We start from the raw sequence: 10,321 nt of genomic DNA, 5'->3' as shown, positions 1-10,321 counted from the left end.
ACCCTATGAATCAGTGACCTCCAAGAGCATCTGTCATGAACCACCCTGTTCAGATCTTGTAAGTTCAGGTCTGTGGCTTCCATTATGGAACCAATCCATCTCTTGTTTGGCCTTCCTCTTTTTCTACTTCCTTCTGTTTTTCCAAGCATTATTATCTTTTCTAGTGAATCATGTCTTCTCATGATGTGTCCAAAGTATGATAACCTCACTTTCATCATTTTAGCTTCTGGTGATAGTTCTGGTTTAATTTGTTCTAACACCCAATTATTTGTCTTTTTTGTAGTCCATGGTATCCGCAAAGCTCTTCTCCAACACCACATTTCAAATGTGTTGATTTTTCTCTTATCCGCTTTTTTCACTGTCCAACTTTCACATCCATACATAGAGGTCGGAAATACCATGATCTGAATGATCCTGACTTTAGTGTTCAGTGATACATTTTACATTTGAGGACCTTTTCTAGTTCTCTCACAGCTGCCCACCCCAGTCCTAGCTTTCTTCTGATTTCTTGACTATTGTCTCCATTTTCGTTAATGATTGTGCCAAGATATTGATAATCCTTGACAAGTTCAATGTCCTCATTGTCAACTGTAAAGTTACATAAATCTTCTGTTGTCATTACTTTAGTCTTCTTGATGTTCAGCTGTAGTCCTGCTTTTGTCCTTTCCTCTTTAACTTTCATCAGCATTCGTTTCAAATCATTACTGGTTTCTGCTAAGAGTATGGTATCGTCTGCATATCTTATTGATATTTCTCCCTCCAATTTTCACACCTCCTTCTTCTTGGTCCAGTCCTGCTTTCCATATGATATGCTCTGCGTATAGATTAAATAAATAGGGTGATAAAATCCAAGTAGGTATTTCCTATAATAAACTAAGCTTTCTTATTTTTGCTAAACCCAAAGTCTCAGTGGGATTATATCTAGGGAAAGGTGTGCTTGATCAACCAAAATTCACACACAGCTCAGCTATCACTGCTATTTTGGTGTTCTGGTAACAGTAACCTGCAATGCAATGCACACTTACTAGGTACAAAATCCCATCACACTCAACCAAACTTAGGGCTCATTTACATGGGGGCATTTCTTTGTAGCAAATATACTGCTTTTACCTTCATTATTGATTTGCACCTTTTGCAGTTCCTGCTCAGTGATAGCAGCCAATCAATTGTTTTCCTCTCACACAAGTAGGCGTTCCTCTGGAAACGATAAGGTACATTGTTTCCTTGTAGCCCTGCCTTCTAATTATATATTTCCACTCCTTCTGGTTGTTAAGTGACCGAGCATACTCAGTCTGTTCTACCAGCTGCAGTAGGTTCCTTTAAAAAGACTCAGAAGTGCAAATATCTGTATTGTCCCTGTGTTGGTAGGATACAGCTGAAATACAAATCTTTAAGCAGTGTTACACTTTTGCACACAAGTTAGGGGGAAAAGAACATAAAGGCACTGTTTCCAACAACATTAAAAAGGCCAGCAGAATGGAGGAGAGCAGCTGGAAGTCGCTTGCCAGCCCACAGGAAACAAAATGAAAGAAGGGAGGAGGAGAAAGTGGGTGTGGAGAGAGGAATAATTGACATATTATCAGTGGATTGGATTAGTATGGATTTACAGGGAGAAAACTGTATGATAGCTTCTGTTTGCCGGTAATGTCATGTGAACCATGAATATTTAAAGGAGATGCGAGTAGCACCAAATACACAGTAAACCACCATGTAGATGAGCCCTTACTTCCAACAAAAAATGGAGGATTGGCCTGCACATATCTTGCTTTGGGGTATTAGGTGGGTAGTTCCATTTTTTCCATTACCAATTTACTAACAGTAGAGTTGAAAGTGACCTCGGAGAGCATCTTCTCCAACTTCCCTCACCCCTCTTACTCGAGCCCAATGCAAAATCTGCAACACAGGATACATCTACAGGATCCCTGCAACTTTCTGAATTTCATTGAGAGACAAGGGAGCAAAAAAGGAACCCCTGGGATCTGGAAAGCAGCAGGAGCAGTTCTCATTTTCTGCTCTCATTTTCTGTGAGCGTTGGCTACTTCTGAAGGAAAGTGATGGCATGGGGGGAGGAGGCAGGTAGCCAGCAACCCTCCTTGACACAGTGTGCTGACATTTCAGATCCTTTCTGCTACCTCCTCCTACCTGCTTTGCAAAGGAATTACTGCAGTGCTGATGACTGGGAAGCCTACTCAGGATGTGCAAACTTACGGTCCGGTAGAGGTAGCCAGAAACCCGACTGTCCTGCCCAAACTCAAAGAACTCAGACTCAGACACAAATGTAGTTTTTTCTTTTATTGAAGTAAGAGAAAGTTTCAGTTCAGTGCACTTCATGAATCTACCTATGATTTACTCAGAACTCAACATCCCTCTCTAACTAGGCACAACTCTCTAACTAGGCACAACTCTCTAACTAGGCACAACTTGGCAGCATTAAGATGTTGACTCAGCAACTAACCCTTCTCCCTCACCCAGCTTAAATAGGGCTGAGTGGGGTGCCTGCTTGTGTGCACCCCGAATCACTGTTGGAGGTATGCACATAGGCGCAGACTCCTACTGAGCTGGGATTGTTGAGTCTCCTGCTGCATTTGCCTCCTGGACCAGGGTGAAGGCGGGGCCTCAGTCTCTGTCCTGTCCTCTCCCTCTGCAGGGGGAGGGTTGTCTGGCATGGGCACGGGCACTGGGAGAGGTGCCTCATCAGGTGGAGGAATGACCTGCAGATCTGGTGGTCTCTTCTGGGGGTTGTCTGGGACTGCTGGAGACGACCTGTCAATGTCGGGAGCAGGGTCCGCTTTGTCATCCCTCCCCTAGCTGGGTCCTTTCCCAGCTGGAATGTCCCAGTCCCAGTCCTCCTCACTCCCCTCCTGCTTGTCAGTCCACCCCCTGCTACCATGGCTCACGACACCCACAAAAAGGAGCATACAGATTGTCTTATTTTAAATGAGTGTGCCCGACTGCAGCTTATAATCAAATGACCTGAAGAATGGGAAAAGAGCTAACAGCACTATGCTTCAGAGCAAGAATCACCAGCCTTTTTGGATCAGTGGGCACATTTTTAATTTTGAGAGTACTGTGCATGCCAGTCAGAAAATGGCTGCCAAGGGGTGTGGCATAATAACAAAATTACTGCCCTGAGGTACATGGCATAACACAAAATTAGAGAGAATATAGTCATAGCTGATTGCTGTCCCATGCTCTCCAGACAATCTTATATTTACCATGGGAAGTCAGCTATCCTGTTGATCCTGATTGTGAAGATACAGCTGTTAAAGGTGTAAGAATCCTCTTTCCCCCAGTGCCAACCATAAATCAATGCCTAGGCTTCTACTCTGTACCCACTTACCTGGGAGTAAGCCCCATTAAACACAAAGACTTCTGAATAGACATGTACAGTGCCTTGCAAAAGTAATCAGACCCCTGACCAATGCTTTCATATTACTGAATTACAAATGGTACATTGTAATTTCATTCTGTATGATATTTTATTTTGAAACACTGCAACTTAAAATCAATTATAAGGTGACCTTGGTTTTATGTTGGGAAATGTTTGTAAGAAACAAAGAAACACAAGAAGCAACGTGTTTCAGTTTTTTATGTTTCTTACAAACATTTCGCAACATGACACCATGTCACCTTATAAGAATTTGATTTTGAGTTTCAGTGTTTCAAAATAAAATATCTTACAGAATGAAATTACAATGTACCATTTGTAATTCAGTAATTTGAGAGCATTGTTCAGGGGTCTGATTATTTTCCAAGACACTGTATATAATTGTCTGGAAGTTAGGCCAGCCACCTATTCTAGATGGGGCTGTACTCCTTCTAAAGAAGCAAGTATGCTCCTGGATACATCTTTTGTCATTAAAGGCCCAAATGACTTCATGGGCTAGGAGTGCCTTTTACCAGCTTTGTCTGATACGCCACCTACGACTGTATCTGGATCAAGATAACTTAGTCCCTGTAGTCCATGCATTGGTAATCTTGATCCTGGGTTACTGCAATGCATTCTATGTGGGGCTGCCCTTGGGCCTGGTACAGAACCTGCAACTCGTGCAGAATGCAGCTGCTAGACTGCTGATGGAGGCAGACAGCTGATAGCATGTGACACCTCTGCTAAAACATTTGCACCAGATGAAGTTCAAGGCTCTTACGTTGATATACAAAGCCTTGAACTTGGATCCAGGGTACCTTATGAGCCACCTGAGCCCTTATGTCCCTGCCTGATCACTGAGATCATCCAGAGGAGCACTATCAGTTGTCCCCCATGTTACAGAGGCCCAACCGGCCTCAATCAGAAGTCAGGCATTTAGTGTCACCAGTCCCATACTGTGAAACATTCTTCCAGCAGAGATTCGACAGGCATCCTTGCTTCTGATTTTTAGGCATCGTTTGAAGACTTTTTTTTGTGCCAACAGGCCTATGCGGCTGATTAAAATGTTTTTTAGAAGCCAGTCATATTAATGATTGTTTTGTATTGCTTTTAAATGTTTTTATGTTCCTGTACACTGCCCTAATAATTTGCGGGAGGGCAGTATATAAATACTGTCACGCCTCCCCTCTCATCCACCACCATCTCCACCTTGCTAGTAATAGCAGATGAGGGAAGCACATTTTCTGTACTTCCCAAGTACACTTTGAGGTATAGCACAGCTGCTATGTTTCCTCAGCCCTTGCTGTATCCACCAGGCTTCCAGGCAAGCCTCACCCTCCTGTGCCACCTTTTGTACTTTCCCTAAGGCCACAGCTATGAGTTAGCTGCCGTCTCTGGTTACTGTCACTCAGAGGTCCTTTTCACTGCCACCATTTGATACCTTATACCACACTCTTGTTTATGTTTTGCCACCTTATAGGCCCCTTAGTCGCTGGCCAAGAACCAGGAGTGTTTTTGAAAACAATTTTATTTAGATTTTACTTCAGCAAGAATACTTTTGGTTCAGGTACTTAAGCATGTGGTTTCAGTTATGCGTTCCTCATTTATATAGTTCATACAATATCTTACTCAGGTACCAATATCAATATCAGCCTGCCTACCTAATCCCACTACAACTCACCTCACACCCACACTCTCTCTCCAGATCCCTGTCACTTCACAATCTTCTCCCTGTCTCCTCACAAACTTTTCCCTGTCTGTCAACTGACAAACCTTCAAATGTAACACATTCACCCAGACAATCACATGCAGAATACACCAACATTCCTCTCACTCATTCCTACTTGCAGTACTCACCACTTACCATACTAACCTATTAAACATCACTTACCATAAATATTGAAATAAAACAGCATCAGCCATTTATATAGCAGCATGTGACATCACAAATACCTTTATAAATACATAAATAAATGTACTGTAAGTTAACTACACAGTGAATTCTTAAATGAGTGCCTGGCTTTAAGTCTCATGCTTAAGCCTCTTTGCAAAGTTTTAACCTTTTGCATTTTCCATTTGGGAAGGGGATTATTTATTTATTTGTAAAAATATTTGTCCACTGCTATTTTGTTAAAAACATCAAAGCTGTTTACAACACATTAAAAACAACCACCACAGAATAAAAAAACATTAAAAATACAATACAAAGGTCAACTGCTGCGAAAAAAAATCTTCTTAATTGTCTGCATAAGCCAAACAAAACAGAAAGGTTTCCAGCATGTGCTTAAAAGTTAAAACAGAAGGCGCCTGCTGAACCTCTGTTGGCAGATAATTCCAGACAACTGCGCTGATGACACTGAAGGGTTGGTTTTGTGTCGATGTTTAATGAGCCTCGCCAACTTGGGGGATGACCAAAGCCGCTCAGGTACATGATCCTCCCCTGCTGGGGTGGTGAACAGACTAAGATGGTCTGCCCCTGGAAACTAATTGAATCTACTGGTTTCCTGAATGCCCTGGAGTTGTTCCCAGTAGAGCAGGTGATGCTGCTGAAGCCCTTATCACGCTATGGAACAGCAAGGTGCATCAGGCTCTTAATACGATTGCCCCTGAGCACCCTCTCTCGCATTGTGGAGCCCAATTTGCACCTTGGTACACCAGTTAACTAAGGGCAATGAAACAGGCTGGAGAACAGCTAGAGCCATAAGTGGTGAAAGATGTGCTGTGATGCTGATCACGAGTAAAACATAACCGTACTTATTGTGTGGCAGTGAGGGCAGCGAAGAAGGCCCACTTCTGTGCCACTACCACATCCTTGAATAGCTGTCCAGTGGAGCTTTTCCGTATTGTCAGGGGGTTGTTGACATCAACTCCAGGAAATGGACTTTTAAATACTTCAGAGGCCCACTGTGAATTGTTTGCAAAGCACTTTGAGGGTAAAGTTGCTTGCCACCATACCAATCTTGATGCCCATCCACATCTACTTTAGTCCCCAGTGAGGTGTCCAGTGCAACGTCTGCTGCAACTTCTTGGGAGTGGTTTCAGTTGATGCTGTCCCATGACATGGACAAGGTGCTTGCGATGATGTGGCCAGCAATGTGTCCTCTTGATCCTTGCCCTTCTTGGCTTATTAAATATTGCCAAGATATTTGAAGGGGGTGAAGGATATATAAGCCTGGAAATATGAATGTCCTCTGAAGTTGACATCTGAAGTTCAACCTGCCCCTCTTCATATTTATGCGGAAGTGGGTGTTCCTGCCTTCTAAGTGTGCATTGAATTATAGGCTTCCTTTTAAAATAAAACCTTGAGTCACAGTGGGACTTGCTCCCAAATAGATGATCGGATTGTTGGCGTGCTGTTAATTTTAGTTCAGATGAAGCTGATAGGCAACTTCGGTAACAAAAATAAAAATGGAGTGAAGTACTTGAGAAAGGAAGCTTCCTCTGCAAAACATATTGCGGCTTTGCAGCAATGCATATGCAATGGTTTGTTTCCTAAGTAAGATCGGGTTGGGTTTGGGATGGGTGAGTGCTGCCTGCTGTGAAATATTTTCCTTTTAGTTGTGCAAGTTTAAAATTTGTGTTTTTTAAAATAGTTTTCTTTCTTGACTCTTCTGTAAAATGCAACTACATTTTAAATTCACTAATAGACAAAAAACCTTGTGGTTTTAGAATGTACCTATAGCCCACATATATTTCTATCAAACTTTAAAAAGCAGGGAAATTGGGCAGCTATAGTGAATGCACCAGGGGAGCAGGAGACCTGACCTCCTCTCTGAGATATTGTACTGCCCTACGAATTGGTCAAAATGCAAACACAATTTGGGTTGGTCTTTCACAGTCCAATCCACTTGCTGTGTAGCTTGGAATTATTTGGTAACATTCAAAGGAAGGCGGAGGAAAGGTGCAAGAGGGAGGGGATAGGAGGGTGGAGAAGGGAGGATAGGTTTGATCATTTGCATACTTTTTTGAGTTCAATGGGATTTATTTCTGTGCAATCATGTTTGAAAATGGAAATGGACTGCCTTCAAGTCGATCCTGACTTATGTTGGCCCTATGAATAGGGTTTTCATGGTAAACTCAGAGGTGGTTTTACCATTGCCTTCCTCTGAGGCTGAGAGGCAGTGATTGGCCCAAGGTCACCCAGGGAGCTTCATGGCTGTGTGGGGATTCGAACCCTAGTCTCCCAGGTCGTAGTCCAACACTGACCTGGGGGAGGGGCAGGGAGGCGAGGGGGAGGAGATTGCGTGGGTGGGCACTGGGCAGAAGGGAAGCCCTTTTTCTTTCCAAAAGGAAAACACTGTGAACAGTACCATTGTTTTTCAGCATTTCCCCCACCATTTTATTCTACAGCAGGCACATGTAGCCTCCCACCCAAATTTAAACCAGAACTGTCACTGGTGATATCCACACCAGGCCTTTATTTCACTTTGGATAGTCATGGCTTCTCTCAAAGAATCCTGGGAAGTGTAGTTAGTGAAGGGTGCTGAGAGTTGCTAGGAGACACCCTGTTCCCCTCACAGACCTTCAGTCAGAGTGGCTGATTGTTAAACCAGTCTGGCCACTGAAGCACTCTCAGTGGAACAGGAGTCTCCTCTCAACACCCTTCACAAACTACACTTCTCAGGATTCTCTGAGGGAAGCCATGACTGTCTCAAATGAAATCAAAGTCTGGTATGGGTGGGGCCCCCTGATTAGGCAAGCCAAGCAGCTGTGAGGCTTTTAGAACACTGACAGCTGGTTCTTAGTGAGCATGCCCTGCGTTATCATAGGGTGCCAGCAAAAATTTCTTAAATTAATTAAAAATCAGCCAGGCATTTTTTTTTAACTTTTAAACTGCAGAAGATGAAGGTCAGAGTATGGGGCAAGGTCAATATTAGGATTACAGGTACTCTGTGAACATGGCTGATTTCTAATGATTGTCAACAGATTATGAGAACTCTGAGAGAAAAAAGTCCAAAAGGGCTCTGGGTTTTCTCTCTCTCTTTTTAGACTTTGAACTCTTGAGTCTGTCTGACTGTTTTATGTATCGCCATGAATATTGAGAGGGTTGTTAAGCAAGCGTTTCTGAGTTCAGGACTATAAGATTTGTAAGGTTTTGTTTTGAAATGATCTTATGGGAAGCTTCAGAATGGCTTGGGGGGATATTTTCAATTTAATACTGCAGAATGTGAAAAATCCACACTGGCTATACAGCCACTCTCATGGCTGTACAATACTGGTAATCCAACATTTTTTCAGGCTAAAATGCAAATATGACTCCCTCCCCCCCCGTTAGTATTGTGTGTCCAGATAATTCCTTTTAAATATGGTAGATGGCACTCTTTATCAATGTAGAAATTTTTAGAATGTAACTTGAAGGCAGTCAATTTCCATTTTCAATGATAATACCGGTATCTCACTGATTCTGCTTGGTGACATGCAATGAAGAATTTTGGCTGGTTGACAGTAGTGGTAGTAATAATAATATTAATAACAATTCTGTACAGCCTCATGTTGAGCCCTAGCATAGCTAGAATGTCTGCAAAATTATACATAACATACATAAATACTAGCATACTTCATTTGATGTTTTTGCCATAGGTTCTCATAGCTTAAACTAGGTATTATGAAATACCTGGTGAAATCATAATGAAGAAAATGTTGGACCTGAGGTATAGAATATTGTCTGCAATGGAAGCTGGTCCATTCACCTGAACAGGGTATTGCTCCACCAACCCCATTCTGCCCTCAGCCAGCCGCCACCTGCCTGCTTTCTTCCTTCAGCCAGACGGAAGGTGGCGCTGGCCAGCAGCTTCCTCCTCCCTAGTCTCAGTATTGCCCTTGCAAAATTCAGCAGGAAGAAGAATGGGACAAAACTGGAATGAGATGGTTCTGCCTGCTATTGACCATGACTCCAACTAATGTTGGTTTCCCTATATGTTTTGGGGTATGGCTCATCAGGAACTTTGTAAGATCATGAAAGAGGACATTGGACTCACTTCCAGTTTTCATTATCTTTATTTACAGGTATCATTTTAGAACTGAACTTCAAAACCTGTATTTCCTTATTACTACCTGCTGCTAGACAGATGATGGTTCAAAAATTAGATGGTCTTGATAAATCAGCATGATATGGGAATATATGGCATATTGCAATTATGGAGAAGATTTTTTATGAAGTACGATTACTGCGGGGTTGACAAAACCTCAAGCCTTTAACACCACTTGGTGGATGTTCATTGATTATGTTGAACAAAATGATTGGGTGGATGGGCACTGGGCAGAGGGAAAGCCCCTTTTCTTTCCAAAAGGAAAACATTATCAGTATCATCAATTTTCAGGTTTTCCCTCACCTTTTTATTCTACAGCAGACACGTAGTCTTCTACCCAAATGTGTCCCGGACCACACCCACACCAGACATTTATTCCACTTTAAGCTGTCATGGCTTCCAAGAATCCTGAGAAGTGTCGTTTGTGAAGGGTGGTAAGAGTTGTTAGGAGACACCCTATTCCCCTCACGGAGCTACCATCACCAGAAGAGGGGCTGACTGTTAAACCACTCTGGCTACTGGAGCTCTATCAGGGGAATAGGACTCTCCTAAAATCTCTCAGCACTGTTCACAAACTACACTTCCCAGGATTCTTTGGGGGAAGCATGACTGTTTAAAGTGAAAAAAATGTCTGGCACTGGTGTGGCCCCAATCAGCCAAGCCAAACTGCTGTTAGTCTGTTTTTTTAGTGCACTGTCAGTTGGTTCTTACAGTGCATGTCTGTGCTACCATAGGCTCCACTGTTAAATTTCTTAAATTAATTAAAAATCAGCCATGCATTTTTAAAACCTTTAAACTGCAGAATTTGAAGGTCAGAAATAGGATTACAGGTACTCTGTGAGCATAGCTGTTTTTTAAAATTAATTTCAACAAATTATGAGACCACTAACAGAAAAAAGTCCAACAGGGGTCTGAATTTTCTTCC

This window comes from Rhineura floridana, chromosome 4, assembly GCF_030035675.1.
Source record: "Rhineura floridana isolate rRhiFlo1 chromosome 4, rRhiFlo1.hap2, whole genome shotgun sequence".
NCBI classification, from domain to species: Eukaryota; Metazoa; Chordata; class Lepidosauria; order Squamata; family Rhineuridae; genus Rhineura; species Rhineura floridana.
Note: the sequence above shows the minus strand (reverse complement) of the source record.